Here is a 20,015-nt window from a genome sequence, read left to right as displayed (position 1 = left end):
TAGTCATTGGTTTTCATCAATTAAAAACTCCAGTCATTGATTTATCCTCAATATGTCCTTCAATGGAAAAAGCGTAGTAAATGGTCATTGATTGAGCGCTAAAGTGGCCTCAGAATATGGCCATTCTGATATAAATGATAAAATACCTCAGATAAGACCGAAAAAGTGTCTGGAAGTATCAGCAACCATCAGGGTAAGAGTGACAACAGGTCCACATGTCAAAATGGGGGAAATCTTAGCAAAATGGCTTAATGGTTATTTTCAACGCAATCGTGTTTTATTTTGGGGGGATTTAACAAGGGATCTCACCTGTGACCCGTGGCTTGACTTTAGATGCGGCGAGTTCGATTACCCTGCAGACAATATTTTTTTCCTCCCGCCAATACAATCCAATGACAACGACCAACGAGTTGTGCGTTCCGAGATGCCTTGCAATTCTCTTTCAACCTCTCAACAACTAGCTGTTTTTGCAGAATGTTAAAAATACGATACTTATTCACTACACATGTTAACTTGGTGTTATTTCCATTATCTTAAGTCATTTATTTGTCAACTGGTTATTACAAAGCAGTATGACATGCAGGCGTTAAAAGCTTGTCAGAAGTGGGATTCGAACCCAAGCCTCCAGGGGAGACTGGGACCTGAAAGGATTCTCTTAATTATTCACTACACATGTTAACTAGGTGTTATTTCCATTATCTTAAGTCATTTATTTGTCAACTGGTGATTACAAAGCAGTATGACATGCAGGCGTTAAAAGCTTGTCAGAAGTGGGAATCGAACCCACACCTCCAGGGGAGAATGCGATCTGAAAGGATTCTCTTAATTATTCACTACACATGTTAACTAGGTGTTATTTCCATTATCTTAAGTCATTTATTTGTCAACTGGTGATTACAAAGCAGTATGACATGCAGGCGTTAAAAGCTTGTCAGAAGTGGGATTCCAACCCACGCCTCCAGGGGAGATTGCGGCCTGAACGCAGCGCCTTAGACCGCTCGGCCATCCTGACTCTGAACAACTGGCTTTGGTGTCGGGATAAAGCGTACTAGGTAAAAGTAGAAATAGGCACGGCCTCCTGAGATCACCACAAAGACCAGTAAATGCACAATACTGACTTGCACTTTCAACATCAAATAGTCATTGGTTTTCATCAATTAAAAACTCCAGTCATTGATTTATCCTCAATATGTCCTTCAATGGAAAAAGCGTAGTAAATGGTCATTGATTGAGCGCTAAAGTGGCCTCAGAATATGGCCATTCTGATATAAATGATAAAATACCTCAGATAAGACTGAAAAAGTGTCTGGAAGTATCAGCAACCATCAGGGTAAGAGTGACAACAGGTCCACATGTCAAAATGGGGGAAATCTTAGCAAAATGGCTTAATGGTTATTTTCAACGCAATCGTGTTTTATTTTGGGGGGATTTAACAAGGGATCTCACCTGTGACCCGTGGCTTGACTTTAGATGCGGCGAGTTCGATTACCCTGCAGACAATATTTTTTTCCTCCCGCCAATACAATCCAATGACAACGACCAACGAGTTGTGCGTTCCGAGATGCCTTTTATTTGCCTGTTTTTGTGGCCCGCCTGTGAAATTCTTGCAATTCTCTTTCAACCTCTCATCAACTAGCTGTTTTTGCAGAATGTTAAAAATACGATACTTATTCACTACACATGTTAACTTGGTGTTATTTCCATTATCTTAAGTCATTTATTTGTCAACTGGTTATTACAAAGCAGTATGACATGCAGGAGTTAAAAGCTTGTCAGAAGTGGGATTCGAACCCAAGCCTCCAGGGGAGACTGGGACCTGAAAGGATTCTCTTAATTATTCAATACACATGTTAACTAGATGTTATTTCCATTATCTTAAGTCATTTATTTGTCAACTGGTGATTACAAAGCAGTATGACATGCAGGCGTTAAAAGCTTGTCAGAAGTGGGATTCGAACCCACGCCTCCAGGGGAGACTGCGACCTGAACGCAGCGCCTTAGACCGCTCGGCCATCCTGACTCTGAACAACTGGCTTTGGTGTCGGGATAAAGCGTACTAGGTAAAAGTAGAAATAGGCACGGCCTCCTGAGATCACCACAAAGACCAGTAAATGCACAATACTGACTTGCACTTTCAACATCAAATAGTCATTGGTTTTCATCAATTAAAAACTCCAGTCATTGATTTATCCTCAATATGTCCTTCAATGGAAAAAGCGTAGTAAATGGTCATTGATTGAGCGCTAAAGTGGCCTCAGAATATGGCCATTCTGATATAAATGATAAAATACCTCAGATAAGACCGAAAAAGTGTCTGGAAGTATCAGCAACCATCAGGGTAAGAGTGACAACAGGTCCACATGTCAAAATGGGGGAAATCTTAGCAAAATGGCTTAATGGTTATTTTCAACGCAATCGTGTTTTATTTTGGGGGGATTTAACAAGGGATCTCACCTGTGACCCGTGGCTTGACTTTAGATGCGGCGAGTTCGATTACCCTGCAGACAATATTTTTTTCCTCCCGCCAATACAATCCAATGACAACGACCAACGAGTTGTGCGTTCCGAGATGCCTTGCAATTCTCTTTCAACCTCTCAACAACTAGCTGTTTTTGCAGAATGTTAAAAATACGATACTTATTCACTACACATGTTAACTTGGTGTTATTTCCATTATCTTAAGTCATTTATTTGTCAACTGGTTATTACAAAGCAGTATGACATGCAGGCGTTAAAAGCTTGTCAGAAGTGGGATTCGAACCCAAGCCTCCAGGGGAGACTGGGACCTGAAAGGATTCTCTTAATTATTCACTACACATGTTAACTAGGTGTTATTTCCATTATCTTAAGTCATTTATTTGTCAACTGGTGATTACAAAGCAGTATGACATGCAGGCGTTAAAAGCTTGTCAGAAGTGGGAATCGAACCCACACCTCCAGGGGAGAATGCGATCTGAAAGGATTCTCTTAATTATTCACTACACATGTTAACTAGGTGTTATTTCCATTATCTTAAGTCATTTATTTGTCAACTGGTGATTACAAAGCAGTATGACATGCAGGCGTTAAAAGCTTGTCAGAAGTGGGATTCCAACCCACGCCTCCAGGGGAGACTGCGGCCTGAACGCAGCGCCTTAGACCGCTCGGCCATCCTGACTCTGAACAACTGGCTTTGGTGTCGGGATAAAGCGTACTAGGTAAAAGTAGAAATAGGCACGGCCTCCTGAGATCACCACAAAGACCAGTAAATGCACAATACTGACTTGCACTTTCAACATCAAATAGTCATTGGTTTTCATCAATTAAAAACTCCAGTCATTGATTTATCCTCAATATGTCCTTCAATGGAAAAAGCGTAGTAAATGGTCATTGATTGAGCGCTAAAGTGGCCTCAGAATATGGCCATTCTGATATAAATGATAAAATACCTCAGATAAGACTGAAAAAGTGTCTGGAAGTATCAGCAACCATCAGGGTAAGAGTGACAACAGGTCCACATGTCAAAATGGGGGAAATCTTAGCAAAATGGCTTAATGGTTATTTTCAACGCAATCGTGTTTTATTTTGGGGGGATTTAACAAGGGATCTCACCTGTGACCCGTGGCTTGACTTTAGATGCGGCGAGTTCGATTACCCTGCAGACAATATTTTTTTCCTCCCGCCAATACAATCCAATGACAACGACCAACGAGTTGTGCGTTCCGAGATGCCTTTTATTTGCCTGTTTTTGTGGCCCGCCTGTGAAATTCTTGCAATTCTCTTTCAACCTCTCATCAACTAGCTGTTTTTGCAGAATGTTAAAAATACGATACTTATTCACTACACATGTTAACTTGGTGTTATTTCCATTATCTTAAGTCATTTATTTGTCAACTGGTTATTACAAAGCAGTATGACATGCAGGCGTTAAAAGCTTGTCAGAAGTGGGATTCGAACCCAAGCCTCCAGGGGAGACTGGGACCTGAAAGGATTCTCTTAATTATTCACTACACATGTTAACTAGGTGTTATTTCCATTATCTTAAGTCATTTATTTGTCAACTGGTGATTACAAAGCAGTATGACATGCAGGCGTTAAAAGCTTGTCAGAAGTGGGATTCGAACCCACGCCTCCAGGGGAGACTGCGACCTGAACGCAGCGCCTTAGACCGCTCGGCCATCCTGACTCTGAACAACTGGCTTTGGTGTCGGGATAAAGCGTACTAGGTAAAAGTAGAAATAGGCACGGCCTCCTGAGATCACCACAAAGACCAGTAAATGCACAATACTGACTTGCACTTTCAACATCAAATAGTCATTGGTTTTTATCAATTAAAAACTCCAGTCATTGATTTATCCTCAATATGTCCTTCAATGGAAAAAGCGTAGTAAATGGTCATTGATTGAGCGCTAAAGTGGCCTCAGAATATGGCCATTCTGATATAAATGATAAAATACCTCAGATAAGACCGAAAAAGTGTCTGGAAGTATCAGCAACCATCAGGGTAAGAGTGACAACAGGTCCACATGTCAAAATGGGGGAAATCTTAGCAAAATGGCTTAATGGTTATTTTCAACGCAATCGTGTTTTATTTTGGGGGGATTTAACAAGGGATCTCACCTGTGACCCGTGGCTTGACTTTAGATGCGGCGAGTTCGATTACCCTGCAGACAATATTTTTTTCCTCCCGCCAATACAATCCAATGACAACGACCAACGAGTTGTGCGTTCCGAGATGCCTTTTATTTGCCTGTTTTTGTGGCCCGCCTGTGAAATTCTTGCAATTCTCTTTCAACCTCTCATCAACTAGCTGTTTTTGCAGAATGTTAAAAATACGATACTTATTCACTACACATGTTAACTTGGTGTTATTTCCATTATCTTAAGTCATTTATTTGTCAACTGGTTATTACAAAGCAGTATGACATGCAGGCGTTAAAAGCTTGTCAGAAGTGGGATTCGAACCCAAGCCTCCAGGGGAGACTGGGACCTGAAAGGATTCTCTTAATTATTCACTACACATGTTAACTAGGTGTTATTTCCATTATCTTAAGTCATTTATTTGTCAACTGGTGATTACAAAGCAGTATGACATGCAGGCGTTAAAAGCTTGTCAGAAGTGGGATTCGAACCCACGCCTCCAGGGGAGACTGCGACCTGAACGCAGCGCCTTAGACCGCTCGGCCATCCTGACTCTGAACAACTGGCTTTGGTGTCGGGATAAAGCGTACTAGGTAAAAGTAGAAATAGGCACGGCCTCCTGAGATCACCACAAAGACCAGTAAATGCACAATACTGACTTGCACTTTCAACATCAAATAGTCATTGGTTTTCATCAATTAAAAACTCCAGTCATTGATTTATCCTCAATATGTCCTTCAATGGAAAAAGCGTAGTAAATGGTCATTGATTGAGCGCTAAAGTGGCCTCAGAATATGGCCATTCTGATATAAATGATAAAATACCTCAGATAAGACCGAAAAAGTGTCTGGAAGTATCAGCAACCATCAGGGTAAGAGTGACAACAGGTCCACATGTCAAAATGGGGGAAATCTTAGCAAAATGGCTTAATGGTTATTTTCAACGCAATCGTGTTTTATTTTGGGGGGATTTAACAAGGGATCTCACCTGTGACCCGTGGCTTGACTTTAGATGCGGCGAGTTCGATTACCCTGCAGACAATATTTTTTTCCTCCCGCCAATACAATCCAATGACAACGACCAACGAGTTGTGCGTTCCGAGAGCCTTTTATTTGCCTTTTTTGTGGCCCGCCTGTGAAATTCTTGCAATTCTCTTTCAACCTCTCATCAACTAGCTGTTTTTGCAGAATGTTAAAAATACGATACTTATTCACTACACATGTTAACTTGGTGTTATTTCCATTATCTTAAGTCATTTATTTGTCAACTGGTTATTACAAAGCAGTATGACATGCAGGCGTTAAAAGCTTGTCAGAAGTGGGATTCGAACCCAAGCCTCCAGGGGAGACTGGGACCTGAAAGGATTCTCTTAATTATTCACTACACATGTTAACTAGGTGTTATTTCCATTATCTTAAGTCATTTATTTGTCAACTGGTGATTACAAAGCAGTATGACATGCAGGCGTTAAAAGCTTGTCAGAAGTGGGAATCGAACCCACACCTCCAGGGGAGAATGCGATCTGAAAGGATTCTCTTAATTATTCACTACACATGTTAACTAGGTGTTATTTCCCCTGAAAGGATTCTCTTAATTATTCACTACACATGTTAACTAGGTGTTATTCCCCCTATCTTAAGTCATTTATTTGTCAACTGGTTATTACAAAGCAGTATGACATGCAGGCGTTAAAAGCTTGTCAGAAGTGGGATTCGAACCCAAGCCTCCAGGGGAGACTGGGACCTGAAAGGATTCTCTTAATTATTCACTACACATGTTAACTAGGTGTTATTTCCATTATCTTAAGTCATTTATTTGTCAACTGGTGATTACAAAGCAGTATGACATGCAGGCGTTAAAAGCTTGTCAGAAGTGGGATTCGAACCCACGCCTCCAGGGGAGACTGCGACCTGAACGCAGCGCCTTAGACCGCTCGGCCATCCTGACTCTGAACAACTGGCTTTGGTGTCGGGATAAAGCGTACTAGGTAAAAGTAGAAATAGGCACGGCCTCCTGAGATCACCACAAAGACCAGTAAATGCACAATACTGACTTGCACTTTCAACATCAAATAGTCATTGGTTTTTATCAATTAAAAACTCCAGTCATTGATTTATCCTCAATATGTCCTTCAATGGAAAAAGCGTAGTAAATGGTCATTGATTGAGCGCTAAAGTGGCCTCAGAATATGGCCATTCTGATATAAATGATAAAATACCTCAGATAAGACCGAAAAAGTGTCTGGAAGTATCAGCAACCATCAGGGTAAGAGTGACAACAGGTCCACATGTCAAAATGGGGGAAATCTTAGCAAAATGGCTTAATGGTTATTTTCAACGCAATCGTGTTTTATTTTGGGGGGATTTAACAAGGGATCTCACCTGTGACCCGTGGCTTGACTTTAGATGCGGCGAGTTCGATTACCCTGCAGACAATATTTTTTTCCTCCCGCCAATACAATCCAATGACAACGACCAACGAGTTGTGCGTTCCGAGATGCCTTTTATTTGCCTGTTTTTGTGGCCCGCCTGTGAAATTCTTGCAATTCTCTTTCAACCTCTCATCAACTAGCTGTTTTTGCAGAATGTTAAAAATACGATACTTATTCACTACACATGTTAACTTGGTGTTATTTCCATTATCTTAAGTCATTTATTTGTCAACTGGTTATTACAAAGCAGTATGACATGCAGGCGTTAAAAGCTTGTCAGAAGTGGGATTCGAACCCAAGCCTCCAGGGGAGACTGGGACCTGAAAGGATTCTCTTAATTATTCACTACACATGTTAACTAGGTGTTATTTCCATTATCTTAAGTCATTTATTTGTCAACTGGTGATTACAAAGCAGTATGACATGCAGGCGTTAAAAGCTTGTCAGAAGTGGGATTCGAACCCACGCCTCCAGGGGAGACTGCGACCTGAACGCAGCGCCTTAGACCGCTCGGCCATCCTGACTCTGAACAACTGGCTTTGGTGTCGGGATAAAGCGTACTAGGTAAAAGTAGAAATAGGCACGGCCTCCTGAGATCACCACAAAGACCAGTAAATGCACAATACTGACTTGCACTTTCAACATCAAATAGTCATTGGTTTTCATCAATTAAAAACTCCAGTCATTGATTTATCCTCAATATGTCCTTCAATGGAAAAAGCGTAGTAAATGGTCATTGATTGAGCGCTAAAGTGGCCTCAGAATATGGCCATTCTGATATAAATGATAAAATACCTCAGATAAGACCGAAAAAGTGTCTGGAAGTATCAGCAACCATCAGGGTAAGAGTGACAACAGGTCCACATGTCAAAATGGGGGAAATCTTAGCAAAATGGCTTAATGGTTATTTTCAACGCAATCGTGTTTTATTTTGGGGGGATTTAACAAGGGATCTCACCTGTGACCCGTGGCTTGACTTTAGATGCGGCGAGTTCGATTACCCTGCAGACAATATTTTTTTCCTCCCGCCAATACAATCCAATGACAACGACCAACGAGTTGTGCGTTCCGAGATGCCTTTTATTTGCCTGTTTTTGTGGCCCGCCTGTGAAATTCTTGCAATTCTCTTTCAACCTCTCATCAACTAGCTGTTTTTGCAGAATGTTAAAAATACGATACTTATTCACTACACATGTTAACTTGGTGTTATTTCCATTATCTTAAGTCATTTATTTGTCAACTGGTTATTACAAAGCAGTATGACATGCAGGCGTTAAAAGCTTGTCAGAAGTGGGATTCGAACCCAAGCCTCCAGGGGAGACTGGGACCTGAAAGGATTCTCTTAATTATTCACTACACATGTTAACTAGGTGTTATTTCCATTATCTTAAGTCATTTATTTGTCAACTGGTGATTACAAAGCAGTATGACATGCAGGCGTTAAAAGCTTGTCAGAAGTGGGATTCGAACCCACGCCTCCAGGGGAGACTGCGACCTGAACGCAGCGCCTTAGACCGCTCGGCCATCCTGACTCTGAACAACTGGCTTTGGTGTCGGGATAAAGCGTACTAGGTAAAAGTAGAAATAGGCACGGCCTCCTGAGATCACCACAAAGACCAGTAAATGCACAATACTGACTTGCACTTTCAACATCAAATAGTCATTGGTTTTTATCAATTAAAAACTCCAGTCATTGATTTATCCTCAATATGTCCTTCAATGGAAAAAGCGTAGTAAATGGTCATTGATTGAGCGCTAAAGTGGCCTCAGAATATGGCCATTCTGATATAAATGATAAAATACCTCAGATAAGACCGAAAAAGTGTCTGGAAGTATCAGCAACCATCAGGGTAAGAGTGACAACAGGTCCACATGTCAAAATGGGGGAAATCTTAGCAAAATGGCTTAATGGTTATTTTCAACGCAATCGTGTTTTATTTTGGGGGGATTTAACAAGGGATCTCACCTGTGACCCGTGGCTTGACTTTAGATGCGGCGAGTTCGATTACCCTGCAGACAATATTTTTTTCCTCCCGCCAATACAATCCAATGACAACGACCAACGAGTTGTGCGTTCCGAGATGCCTTTTATTTGCCTTTTTTTGTGGCCCGCCTGTGAAATTCTTGCAATTCTCTTTCAACCTCTCATCAACTAGCTGTTTTTGCAGAATGTTAAAAATACGATACTTATTCACTACACATGTTAACTTGGTGTTATTTCCATTATCTTAAGTCATTTATTTGTCAACTGGTTATTACAAAGCAGTATGACATGCAGGCGTTAAAAGCTTGTCAGAAGTGGGATTCGAACCCAAGCCTCCAGGGGAGACTGGGACCTGAAAGGATTCTCTTAATTATTCACTACACATGTTAACTAGGTGTTATTTCCATTATCTTAAGTCATTTATTTGTCAACTGGTGATTACAAAGCAGTATGACATGCAGGCGTTAAAAGCTTGTCAGAAGTGGGATTCGAACCCACGCCTCCAGGGGAGACTGCGACCTGAACGCAGCGCCTTAGACCGCTCGGCCATCCTGACTCTGAACAACTGGCTTTGGTGTCGGGATAAAGCGTACTAGGTAAAAGTAGAAATAGGCACGGCCTCCTGAGATCACCACAAAGACCAGTAAATGCACAATACTGACTTGCACTTTCAACATCAAATAGTCATTGGTTTTTATCAATTAAAAACTCCAGTCATTGATTTATCCTCAATATGTCCTTCAATGGAAAAAGCGTAGTAAATGGTCATTGATTGAGCGCTAAAGTGGCCTCAGAATATGGCCATTCTGATATAAATGATAAAATACCTCAGATAAGACCGAAAAAGTGTCTGGAAGTATCAGCAACCATCAGGGTAAGAGTGACAACAGGTCCACATGTCAAAATGGGGGAAATCTTAGCAAAATGGCTTAATGGTTATTTTCAACGCAATCGTGTTTTATTTTGGGGGGATTTAACAAGGGATCTCACCTGTGACCCGTGGCTTGACTTTAGATGCGGCGAGTTCGATTACCCTGCAGACAATATTTTTTTCCTCCCGCCAATACAATCCAATGACAACGACCAACGAGTTGTGCGTTCCGAGAAGCCTTTTATTTGCCTGTTTTTGTGGCCCGCCTGTGAAATTCTTGCAATTCTCTTTCAACCTCTCATCAACTAGCTGTTTTTGCAGAATGTTAAAAATACGATAGTTATTCACTACACATGTTAACTTGGTGTTATTTCCATTATCTTAAGTCATTTATTTGTCAACTGGTTATTACAAAGCAGTATGACATGCAGGCGTTAAAAGCTTGTCAGAAGTGGGATTCGAACCCAAGCCTCCAGGGGAGACTGGGACCTGAAAGGATTCTCTTAATTATTCACTACACATGTTAACTAGGTGTTATTTCCATTATCTTAAGTCATTTATTTGTCAACTGGTGATTACAAAGCAGTATGACATGCAGGCGTTAAAAGCTTGTCAGAAGTGGGATTCGAACCCACGCCTCCAGGGGAGACTGCGACCTGAACGCAGCGCCTTAGACCGCTCGGCCATCCTGACTCTGAACAACTGGCTTTGGTGTCGGGATAAAGCGTACTAGGTAAAAGTAGAAATAGGCACGGCCTCCTGAGATCACCACAAAGACCAGTAAATGCACAATACTGACTTGCACTTTCAACATCAAATAGTCATTGGTTTTTATCAATTAAAAACTCCAGTCATTGATTTATCCTCAATATGTCCTTCAATGGAAAAAGCGTAGTAAATGGTCATTGATTGAGCGCTAAAGTGGCCTCAGAATATGGCCATTCTGATATAAATGATAAAATACCTCAGATAAGACCGAAAAAGTGTCTGGAAGTATCAGCAACCATCAGGGTAAGAGTGACAACAGGTCCACATGTCAAAATGGGGGAAATCTTAGCAAAATGGCTTAATGGTTATTTTCAACGCAATCGTGTTTTATTTTGGGGGGATTTAACAAGGGATCTCACCTGTGACCCGTGGCTTGACTTTAGATGCGGCGAGTTCGATTACCCTGCAGACAATATTTTTTTCCTCCCGCCAATACAATCCAATGACAACGACCAACGAGTTGTGCGTTCCGAGAAGCCTTTTATTTGCCTGTTTTTGTGGCCCGCCTGTGAAATTCTTGCAATTCTCTTTCAACCTCTCATCAACTAGCTGTTTTTGCAGAATGTTAAAAATACGATAGTTATTCACTACACATGTTAACTTGGTGTTATTTCCATTATCTTAAGTCATTTATTTGTCAACTGGTTATTACAAAGCAGTATGACATGCAGGCGTTAAAAGCTTGTCAGAAGTGGGATTCGAACCCAAGCCTCCAGGGGAGACTGGGACCTGAAAGGATTCTCTTAATTATTCACTACACATGTTAACTAGGTGTTATTTCCATTATCTTAAGTCATTTATTTGTCAACTGGTGATTACAAAGCAGTATGACATGCAGGCGTTAAAAGCTTGTCAGAAGTGGGATTCGAACCCACGCCTCCAGGGGAGACTGCGACCTGAACGCAGCGCCTTAGACCGCTCGGCCATCCTGACTCTGAACAACTAGCTTTGGTGTCGGCATAAAGCGTACTAGGTAAAAGTAGAAATAGGCACGGCCTCCTGAGATCACCACAAAGACCAGTAAATGCACAATACTGACTTGCACTTTCAACATCAAATAGTCATTGGTTTTTATCAATTAAAAACTCCAGTCATTGATTTATCCTCAATATGTCCTTCAATGGAAAAAGCGTAGTAAATGGTCATTGATTGAGCGCTAAAGTGGCCTCAGAATATGGCCATTCTGATATAAATGATAAAATACCTCAGATAAGACCGAAAAAGTGTCTGGAAGTATCAGCAACCATCAGGGTAAGAGTGACAACAGGTCCACATGTCAAAATGGGGGAAATCTTAGCAAAATGGCTTAATGGTTATTTTCAACGCAATCGTGTTTTATTTTGGGGGGATTTAACAAGGGATCTCACCTGTGACCCGTGGCTTGACTTTAGATGCGGCGAGTTCGATTACCCTGCATACAATATTTTTTTCCTCCCGCCAATACAATCCAATGACAACGACCAACGAGTTGTGCGTTCCGAGAAGCCTTTTATTTGCCTGTTTTTCTGGCCCGCCTGTGAAATTCTTGCAATTCTCTTTCAACCTCTCATCAACTAGCTGTTTTTGCAGAATGTTAAAAATACGATAGTTATTCACTACACATGTTAACTTGGTGTTATTTCCATTATCTTAAGTCATTTATTTGTCAACTGGTTATTACAAAGCAGTATGACATGCAGGCGTTAAAAGCTTGTCAGAAGTGGGATTCGAACCCAAGCCTCCAGGGGAGACTGGGACCTGAAAGGATTCTCTTAATTATTCACTACACATGTTAACTAGGTGTTATTTCCATTATCTTAAGTCATTTATTTGTCAACTGGTGATTACAAAGCGTTAAAAGCTTGTCAGAAGTGGGATTCGAACCCACGCCTCCAGGGGAGACTGCGACCTGAACGCAGCGCCTTAAACCGCTCGGCCATCCTGACTCTGAACAACTGGCTTTGGTGTCGGGATAAAGCGTACTAGGTAAAAGTAGAAATAGGCACGGCCTCCTGAGATCACCACAAAGACCAGTAAATGCACAATACTGACTTGCACTTTCAACATCAAATAGTCATTGGTTTTTATCAATTAAAAACTCCAGTCATTGATTTATCCTCAATATGTCCTTCAATGGAAAAAGCGTAGTAAATGGTCATTGATTGAGCGCTAAAGTGGCCTCAGAATATGGCCATTCTGATATAAATGATAAAATACCTCAGATAAGACCGAAAAAGTGTCTGGAAGTATCAGCAACCATCAGGGTAAGAGTGACAACAGGTCCACATGTCAAAATGGGGGAAATCTTAGCAAAATGGCTTAATGGTTATTTTCAACGCAATCGTGTTTTATTTTGGGGGGATTTAACAAGGGATCTCACCTGTGACCCGTGGCTTGACTTTAGATGCGGCGAGTTCGATTACCCTGCAGACAATATTTTTTTCCTCCCGCCAATACAATCCAATGACAACGACCAACGAGTTGTGCGTTCCGAGATGCCTTTTATTTGCCTGTTTTTGTGGCCCGCCTGTGAAATTCTTGCAATTCTCTTTCAACCTCTCATCAACTAGCTGTTTTTGCAGAATGTTAAAAATACGATACTTATTCACTACACATGTTAACTTGGTGTTATTTCCATTATCTTAAGTCATTTATTTGTCAACTGGTTATTAGAAAGCAGTATGACATGCAGGTGTTAAAAGCTTGTCAGAAGTGGGATTCGAACCCAAGCCTCCAGGGGAGACTGGGACCTGAAAGGATTCTCTTAATTATTCACTACACATGTTAACTAGGTGTTATTTCCATTATCTTAAGTCATTTATTTGTCAACTGGTGATTACAAAGCAGTATGACATGCAGGCGTTAAAAGCTTGTCAGAAGTGGGATTCGAACCCACACCTCCAGGGGAGACTGCGATCTGAAAGGATTCTCTTAATTATTCACTACACATGTTAACTAGGTGTTAATTCCATTATCTTAAGTCATTTATTTGTCAACTGGTGATTACAAAGCAGTATGACATGCAGGCGTTAAAAGCTTGTCAGAAGTGGGATTCGAACCCACACCTCCAGGGGAGACTGGGACCTGAGAGGATTCTCTTAATTATTCACTACACATGTTAACTAGGTGTTATTTCCATTATCTTAAGTCATTTATTTGTCAACTGGTGATTACAAAGCAGTATGACATGCAGGCGTTAAAAGATTGTCAGAAGTGGGATTCCAACCCACGCCTCCAGGGGAGACTGCGACCTGAACGCAGCGCCTTAGACCGCTCGGCCATCCTGACTCTGAACAACTGGCTTTGGTGTCGGGATAAAGCGTACTAGGTAAAAGTAGAAATAGGCACGGCCTCCTGAGATCACCACAAAGACCAGTAAATGCACAATACTGACTTGCACTTTCAACATCAAATAGTCATTGGTTTTCATCAATTAAAAACTCCAGTCATTGATTTATCCTCAATATGTCCTTCAATGGAAAAAGCGTAGTAAATGGTCATTGATTGAGCGCTAAAGTGGCCTCAGAATATGGCCATTCTGATATAAATGATAAAATACCTCAGATAAGACCGAAAAAGTGTCTGGAAGTATCAGCAACCATCAGGGTAAGAGTGACAACAGGTCCACATGTCAAAATGGGGGAAATCTTAGCAAAATGGCTTAATGGTTATTTTCAACGCAATCGTGTTTTATTTTGGGGGGATTTAACAAGGGATCTCACCTGTGACCCGTGGCTTGACTTTAGATGCGGCGAGTTCGATTACCCTGCAGACAATATTTTTTTCCTCCCGCCAATACAATCCAATGACAACGACCAACGAGTTGTGCGTTCCGAGATGCCTTTTATTTGCCTGTTTTTGTGGCCCGCCTGTGAAATTCTTGCAATTCTCTTTCAACCTCTCATCAACTAGCTGTTTTTGCAGAATGTTAAAAATACGATACTTATTCACTACACATGTTAACTTGGTGTTATTTCCATTATCTTAAGTCATTTATTTGTCAACTGGTTATTACAAAGCAGTATGACATGCAGGCGTTAAAAGCTTGTCAGAAGTGGGATTCGAACCCAAGCCTCCAGGGGAGACTGGGACCTGAAAGGATTCTCTTAATTATTCACTACACATGTTAACTAGGTGTTATTTCCATTATCTTAAGTCATTTATTTGTCAACTGGTGATTACAAAGCAGTATGACATGCAGGCGTTAAAAGCTTGTCAGAAGTGGGATTCGAACCCACGCCTCCAGGGGAGACTGCGACCTGAACGCAGCGCCTTAAACCGCTCGGCCATCCTGACTCTGAACAACTGGCTTTGGTGTCGGGATAAAGCGTACTAGGTAAAAGTAGAAATAGGCACGGCCTCCTGAGATCACCACAAAGACCAGTAAATGCACAATACTGACTTGCACTTTCAACATCAAATAGTCATTGGTTTTTATCAATTAAAAACTCCAGTCATTGATTTATCCTCAATATGTCCTTCAATGGAAAAAGCGTAGTAAATGGTCATTGATTGAGCGCTAAAGTGGCCTCAGAATATGGCCATTCTGATATAAATGATAAAATACCTCAGATAAGACCTAAAAAGTGTCTGGAAGTATCAGCAACCATCAGGGTAAGAGTGACAACAGGTCCACATGTCAAAATGGGGGAAATCTTAGCAAAATGGCTTAATGGTTATTTTCAACGCAATCGTGTTTTATTTTGGGGGGATTTAACAAGGGATCTCACCTGTGACCCGTGGCTTGACTTTAGATGCGGCGAGTTCGATTACCCTGCAGACAATATTTTTTTCCTCCCGCCAATACAATCCAATGACAACGACCAACGAGTTGTGCGTTCCGAGAAGCCTTTTATTTGCCTGTTTTTGTGGCCCGCCTGTGAAATTCTTGCAATTCTCTTTCAACCTCTCATCAACTAGCTGTTTTTGCAGAATGTTAAAAATACGATAGTTATTCACTACACATGTTAACTTGGTGTTATTTCCATTATCTTAAGTCATTTATTTGTCAACTGGTTATTACAAAGCAGTATGACATGCAGGCGTTAAAAGCTTGTCAGAAGTGGGATTCGAACCCAAGCCTCCAGGGGAGACTGGGACCTGAAAGGATTCTCTTAATTATTCACTACACATGTTAACTAGGTGTTATTTCCATTATCTTAAGTCATTTATTTGTCAACTGGTGATTACAAAGCGTTAAAAGCTTGTCAGAAGTGGGATTCGAACCCACGCCTCCAGGGGAGACTGCGACCTGAACGCAGCGCCTTAAACCGCTCGGCCATCCTAACTCTGAAAAACTGGCTTTGGTGTCGGGATAAAGCGTACTAGGTAAAAGTAGAAATAGGCACGGCCTCCTGAGATCACCACAAAGACCAGTAAATGCACAATACTGACTTGCACTTTCAACATCAAATAGTCATTGGTTTTCATCAATTAAAAACTCCAGTCATTGATTTATCCTCAATATGTCCTTCAATGGAAAAAGCGTAGTAAATGGTCATTGATTGAGCGCTAAAGTGGCCTCAGAATATGGCCATTCTGATATAAATGATAAAATACCTCAGATAAGACCGAAAAAGTGTCTGGAAGTATCAGCAACCATCAGGGTAAGAGTGACAACAGGTCCACATGTCAAAATGGGGGAAATCTTAGCAAAATGGCTTAATGGTTATTTTCAACGCAATCGTGTTTTATTTTGGGGGGAATTAACAAGGGATCTCACCTGTGACCCGTGGCTTGACTTTAGATGCGGCGAGTTCGATTACCCTGCAGACAATATTTTTTTCCTCCCGCCAATACAATCCAATGACAACGACCAACGAGTTGTGCGTTCCGAGATGCCTTTTATTTGCCTTTTTTTGTGGCCCGCCTGTGAAATTCTTGCAATTCTCTTTCAACCTCTCATCAACTAGCTGTTTTTGCAGAATGTTAAAAATACGATACTTATTCACTACACATGTTAACTTGGTGTTATTTCCATTATCTTAAGTCATTTATTTGTCAACTGGTGATTACAAAGCAGTATGACATGCAGGCGTTAAAGGCTTGTCAGAAGTGGGATTCGAACCCACGCCTCCAGGGGAGACTGCGACCTGAACGCAGCGCCTTAGACCGCTCGGCCATCCTGACTCTGAACAACTAGCTTTGGTGTCGGCATAAAGCGTACTAGGTAAAAGTAGAAATAGGCACGGCCTCCTGAGATCACCACAAAGACCAGTAAATGCACAATACTGACTTGCACTTTCAACATCAAATAGTCATTGGTTTTTATCAATTAAAAACTCCAGTCATTGATTTATCCTCAATATGTCCTTCAATGGAAAAAGCGTAGTAAATGGTCATTGATTGAGCGCTAAAGTGGCCTCAGAATATGGCCATTCTGATATAAATGATAAAATACCTCAGATAAGACCGAAAAAGTGTCTGGAAGTATCAGCAACCATCAGGGTAAGAGTGACAACAGGTCCACATGTCAAAATGGGGGAAATCTTAGCAAAATGGCTTAATGGTTATTTTCAACGCAATCGTGTTTTATTTTGGGGGGATTTAACAAGGGATCTCACCTGTGACCCGTGGCTTGACTTTAGATGCGGCGAGTTCGATTACCCTGCATACAATATTTTTTTCCTCCCGCCAATACAATCCAATGACAACGACCAACGAGTTGTGCGTTCCGAGAAGCCTTTTATTTGCCTGTTTTTCTGGCCCGCCTGTGAAATTCTTGCAATTCTCTTTCAACCTCTCATCAACTAGCTGTTTTTGCAGAATGTTAAAAATACGATACTTATTCACTACACATGTTAACTTGGTGTTATTTCCATTATCTTAAGTCATTTATTTGTCAACTGGTTATTACAAAGCAGTATGACATGCAGGCGTTAAAAGCTTGTCAGAAGTGGGATTCGAACCCAAGCCTCCAGGGGAGACTGGGACCTGAAAGGATTCTCTTAATTATTCACTACACATGTTAACTAGGTGTTATTTCCATTATCTTAAGTCATTTATTTGTCAACTGGTGATTACAAAGCGTTAAAAGCTTGTCAGAAGTGGGATTCGAACCCACGCCTCCAGGGGAGACTGCGACCTGAACGCAGCGCCTTAAACCGCTCGGCCATCCTGACTCTGAACAACTGGCTTTGGTGTCGGGATAAAGCGTACTAGGTAAAAGTAGAAATAGGCACGGCCTCCTGAGATCACCACAAAGACCAGTAAATGCACAATACTGACTTGCACTTTCAACATCAAATAGTCATTGGTTTTTATCAATTAAAAACTCCAGTCATTGATTTATCCTCAATATGTCCTTCAATGGAAAAAGCGTAGTAAATGGTCATTGATTGAGCGCTAAAGTGGCCTCAGAATATGGCCATTCTGATATAAATGATAAAATACCTCAGATAAGACCGAAAAAGTGTCTGGAAGTATCAGCAACCATCAGGGTAAGAGTGACAACAGGTCCACATGTCAAAATGGGGGAAATCTTAGCAAAATGGCTTAATGGTTATTTTCAACGCAATCGTGTTTTATTTTGGGGGGATTTAACAAGGGATCTCACCTGTGACCCGTGGCTTGACTTTAGATGCGGCGAGTTCGATTACCCTGCAGACAATATTTTTTTCCTCCCGCCAATACAATCCAATGACAACGACCAACGAGTTGTGCGTTCCGAGATGCCTTTTATTTGCCTGTTTTTGTGGCCCGCCTGTGAAATTCTTGCAATTCTCTTTCAACCTCTCATCAACTAGCTGTTTTTGCAGAATGTTAAAAATACGATACTTATTCACTACAAATGTTAACTTGGTGTTATTTCCATTATCTTAAGTCATTTATTTGTCAACTGGTTATTAGAAAGCAGTATGACATGCAGGTGTTAAAAGCTTGTCAGAAGTGGGATTCGAACCCAAGCCTCCAGGGGAGACTGGGACCTGAAAGGATTCTCTTAATTATTCACTACACATGTTAACTAGGTGTTATTTCCATTATCTTAAGTCATTTATTTGTCAACTGGTGATTACAAAGCAGTATGACATGCAGGCGTTAAAAGGCTTGTCAGAAGTGGGATTCGAACCCCACGCCTCCAGGGGAGACTGCGACCTGAACGCAGCGCCTTAGACCGCTCGGCCATCCTGACTCTGAACAACTGGCTTTGGTGTCGGGATAAAGCGTACTAGGTAAAAGTAGAAATAGGCACGGCCTCCTGAGATCACCACAAAGACCAGTAAATGCACAATACTGACTTGCACTTTCAACATCAAATAGTCATTGGTTTTCATCAATTAAAAACTCCAGTCATTGATTTATCCTCAATATGTCCTTCAATGGAAAAAGCGTAGTAAATGGTCATTGATTGAGCGCTAAAGTGGCCTCAGAATATGGCCATTCTGATATAAATGATAAAATACCTCAGATAAGACCGAAAAAGTGTCTGGAAGTATCAGCAACCATCAGGGTAAGAGTGACAACAGGTCCACATGTCAAAATGGGGGAAATCTTAGCAAAATGGCTTAATGGTTATTTTCAACGCAATCGTGTTTTATTTTAGGGGGATTTAACAAGGGATCTCACCTGTGACCCGTGGCTTGACTTTAGATGCGGCGAGTTCGATTACCCTGCAGACAATATTTTTTTCCTCCCGCCAATACAATCCAATGACAACGACCAACGAGTTGTGCGTTCCGAGATGCCTTTTATTTGCCTGTTTTTGTGGCCCGCCTGTGAAATTCTTGCAATTCTCTTTCAACCTCTCATCAACTAGCTGTTTTTGCAGAATGTTAAAAATACGATAGTTATTCACTACACATGTTAACTTGGTGTTATTTCCATTATCTTAAGTCATTTATTTGTCAACTGGTTATTACAAAGCAGTATGACATGCAGGCGTTAAAAGCTTGTCAGAAGTGGGATTCGAACCCAAGCCTCCAGGGGAGACTGGGACCTGAAAGGATTCTCTTAATTATTCACTACACATGTTAACTAGGTGTTATTTCCATTATCTTAAGTCATTTATTTGTCAACTGGTGATTACAAAGCGTTAAAAGCTTGTCAGAAGTGGGATTCGAACCCACGCCTCCAGGGGAGACTGCGACCTGAACGCAGCGCCTTAGACCGCTCGGCCATCCTGACTCTGAACAACTGGCTTTGGTGTCGGGATAAAGCGTACTAGGTAAAAGTAGAAATAGGCACGGCCTCCTGAGATCACCACAAAGACCAGTAAATGCACAATACTGACTTGCACTTTCAACATCAAATAGTCATTGGTTTTCATCAATTAAAAGCTCCAGTCATTGATTTATCCTCAATATGTCCTTCAATGGAAAAAGCGTAGTAAATGGTCATTGATTGAGCGCTAAAGTGGCCTCAGA

At 41.3% G+C, this 20,015-nt stretch overlaps 19 non-coding genes across 19 annotated transcripts; all 19 read right to left on the bottom strand.

Moving 5' to 3' along the window:
* Window positions 1-929: 929 nt before the first annotated feature.
* trnal-cag (transfer RNA leucine (anticodon CAG)) lies at window positions 930-1,012 on the bottom strand. Its single transcript has one exon. It is a non-coding gene; the product is annotated as a tRNA-Leu (tRNA).
* Window positions 1,013-1,937: 925 nt separating this feature from the next.
* Window positions 1,938-2,020, bottom strand: trnal-cag (transfer RNA leucine (anticodon CAG)). Its single transcript has one exon. It is a non-coding gene; the product is annotated as a tRNA-Leu (tRNA).
* A 1,054-nt stretch (window positions 2,021-3,074) lies between these two features.
* Window positions 3,075-3,157, bottom strand: trnal-cag (transfer RNA leucine (anticodon CAG)). Its single transcript has one exon. It is a non-coding gene; the product is annotated as a tRNA-Leu (tRNA).
* A 925-nt stretch (window positions 3,158-4,082) lies between these two features.
* Window positions 4,083-4,165, bottom strand: trnal-cag (transfer RNA leucine (anticodon CAG)). Its single transcript has one exon. It is a non-coding gene; the product is annotated as a tRNA-Leu (tRNA).
* Window positions 4,166-5,090: 925 nt separating this feature from the next.
* Window positions 5,091-5,173, bottom strand: trnal-cag (transfer RNA leucine (anticodon CAG)). Its single transcript has one exon. It is a non-coding gene; the product is annotated as a tRNA-Leu (tRNA).
* Window positions 5,174-6,484: 1,311 nt separating this feature from the next.
* trnal-cag (transfer RNA leucine (anticodon CAG)) lies at window positions 6,485-6,567 on the bottom strand. Its single transcript has one exon. It is a non-coding gene; the product is annotated as a tRNA-Leu (tRNA).
* A 925-nt stretch (window positions 6,568-7,492) lies between these two features.
* On the bottom strand, window positions 7,493-7,575 carry trnal-cag (transfer RNA leucine (anticodon CAG)). The gene has a single exon. It is a non-coding gene; the product is annotated as a tRNA-Leu (tRNA).
* Window positions 7,576-8,500: 925 nt separating this feature from the next.
* On the bottom strand, window positions 8,501-8,583 carry trnal-cag (transfer RNA leucine (anticodon CAG)). Its single transcript has one exon. It is a non-coding gene; the product is annotated as a tRNA-Leu (tRNA).
* A 925-nt stretch (window positions 8,584-9,508) lies between these two features.
* On the bottom strand, window positions 9,509-9,591 carry trnal-cag (transfer RNA leucine (anticodon CAG)). The gene has a single exon. It is a non-coding gene; the product is annotated as a tRNA-Leu (tRNA).
* Window positions 9,592-10,516: 925 nt separating this feature from the next.
* On the bottom strand, window positions 10,517-10,599 carry trnal-cag (transfer RNA leucine (anticodon CAG)). Its single transcript has one exon. It is a non-coding gene; the product is annotated as a tRNA-Leu (tRNA).
* A 925-nt stretch (window positions 10,600-11,524) lies between these two features.
* On the bottom strand, window positions 11,525-11,607 carry trnal-cag (transfer RNA leucine (anticodon CAG)). Its single transcript has one exon. It is a non-coding gene; the product is annotated as a tRNA-Leu (tRNA).
* A 909-nt stretch (window positions 11,608-12,516) lies between these two features.
* trnal-cag (transfer RNA leucine (anticodon CAG)) lies at window positions 12,517-12,599 on the bottom strand. The gene has a single exon. It is a non-coding gene; the product is annotated as a tRNA-Leu (tRNA).
* A 1,259-nt stretch (window positions 12,600-13,858) lies between these two features.
* trnal-cag (transfer RNA leucine (anticodon CAG)) lies at window positions 13,859-13,941 on the bottom strand. The gene has a single exon. It is a non-coding gene; the product is annotated as a tRNA-Leu (tRNA).
* Window positions 13,942-14,866: 925 nt separating this feature from the next.
* Window positions 14,867-14,949, bottom strand: trnal-cag (transfer RNA leucine (anticodon CAG)). Its single transcript has one exon. It is a non-coding gene; the product is annotated as a tRNA-Leu (tRNA).
* Window positions 14,950-15,858: 909 nt separating this feature from the next.
* Window positions 15,859-15,941, bottom strand: trnal-cag (transfer RNA leucine (anticodon CAG)). The gene has a single exon. It is a non-coding gene; the product is annotated as a tRNA-Leu (tRNA).
* Window positions 15,942-16,699: 758 nt separating this feature from the next.
* On the bottom strand, window positions 16,700-16,782 carry trnal-cag (transfer RNA leucine (anticodon CAG)). Its single transcript has one exon. It is a non-coding gene; the product is annotated as a tRNA-Leu (tRNA).
* Window positions 16,783-17,691: 909 nt separating this feature from the next.
* On the bottom strand, window positions 17,692-17,774 carry trnal-cag (transfer RNA leucine (anticodon CAG)). Its single transcript has one exon. It is a non-coding gene; the product is annotated as a tRNA-Leu (tRNA).
* Window positions 17,775-18,700: 926 nt separating this feature from the next.
* trnal-cag (transfer RNA leucine (anticodon CAG)) lies at window positions 18,701-18,784 on the bottom strand. Its single transcript has one exon. It is a non-coding gene; the product is annotated as a tRNA-Leu (tRNA).
* Window positions 18,785-19,693: 909 nt separating this feature from the next.
* Window positions 19,694-19,776, bottom strand: trnal-cag (transfer RNA leucine (anticodon CAG)). The gene has a single exon. It is a non-coding gene; the product is annotated as a tRNA-Leu (tRNA).
* Between the last annotated feature and the right edge of the window lie 239 nt (window positions 19,777-20,015).

This window comes from Salmo salar, chromosome 16, assembly GCF_965601325.2.
Source record: "Salmo salar chromosome 16, fSalSal1, whole genome shotgun sequence".
Classification (NCBI taxonomy): domain Eukaryota; kingdom Metazoa; phylum Chordata; class Actinopteri; order Salmoniformes; family Salmonidae; genus Salmo; species Salmo salar.
The sequence above is the reverse complement of the archived record's forward strand: the minus strand, read 5'-3'. Positions and strand labels throughout refer to the sequence as shown.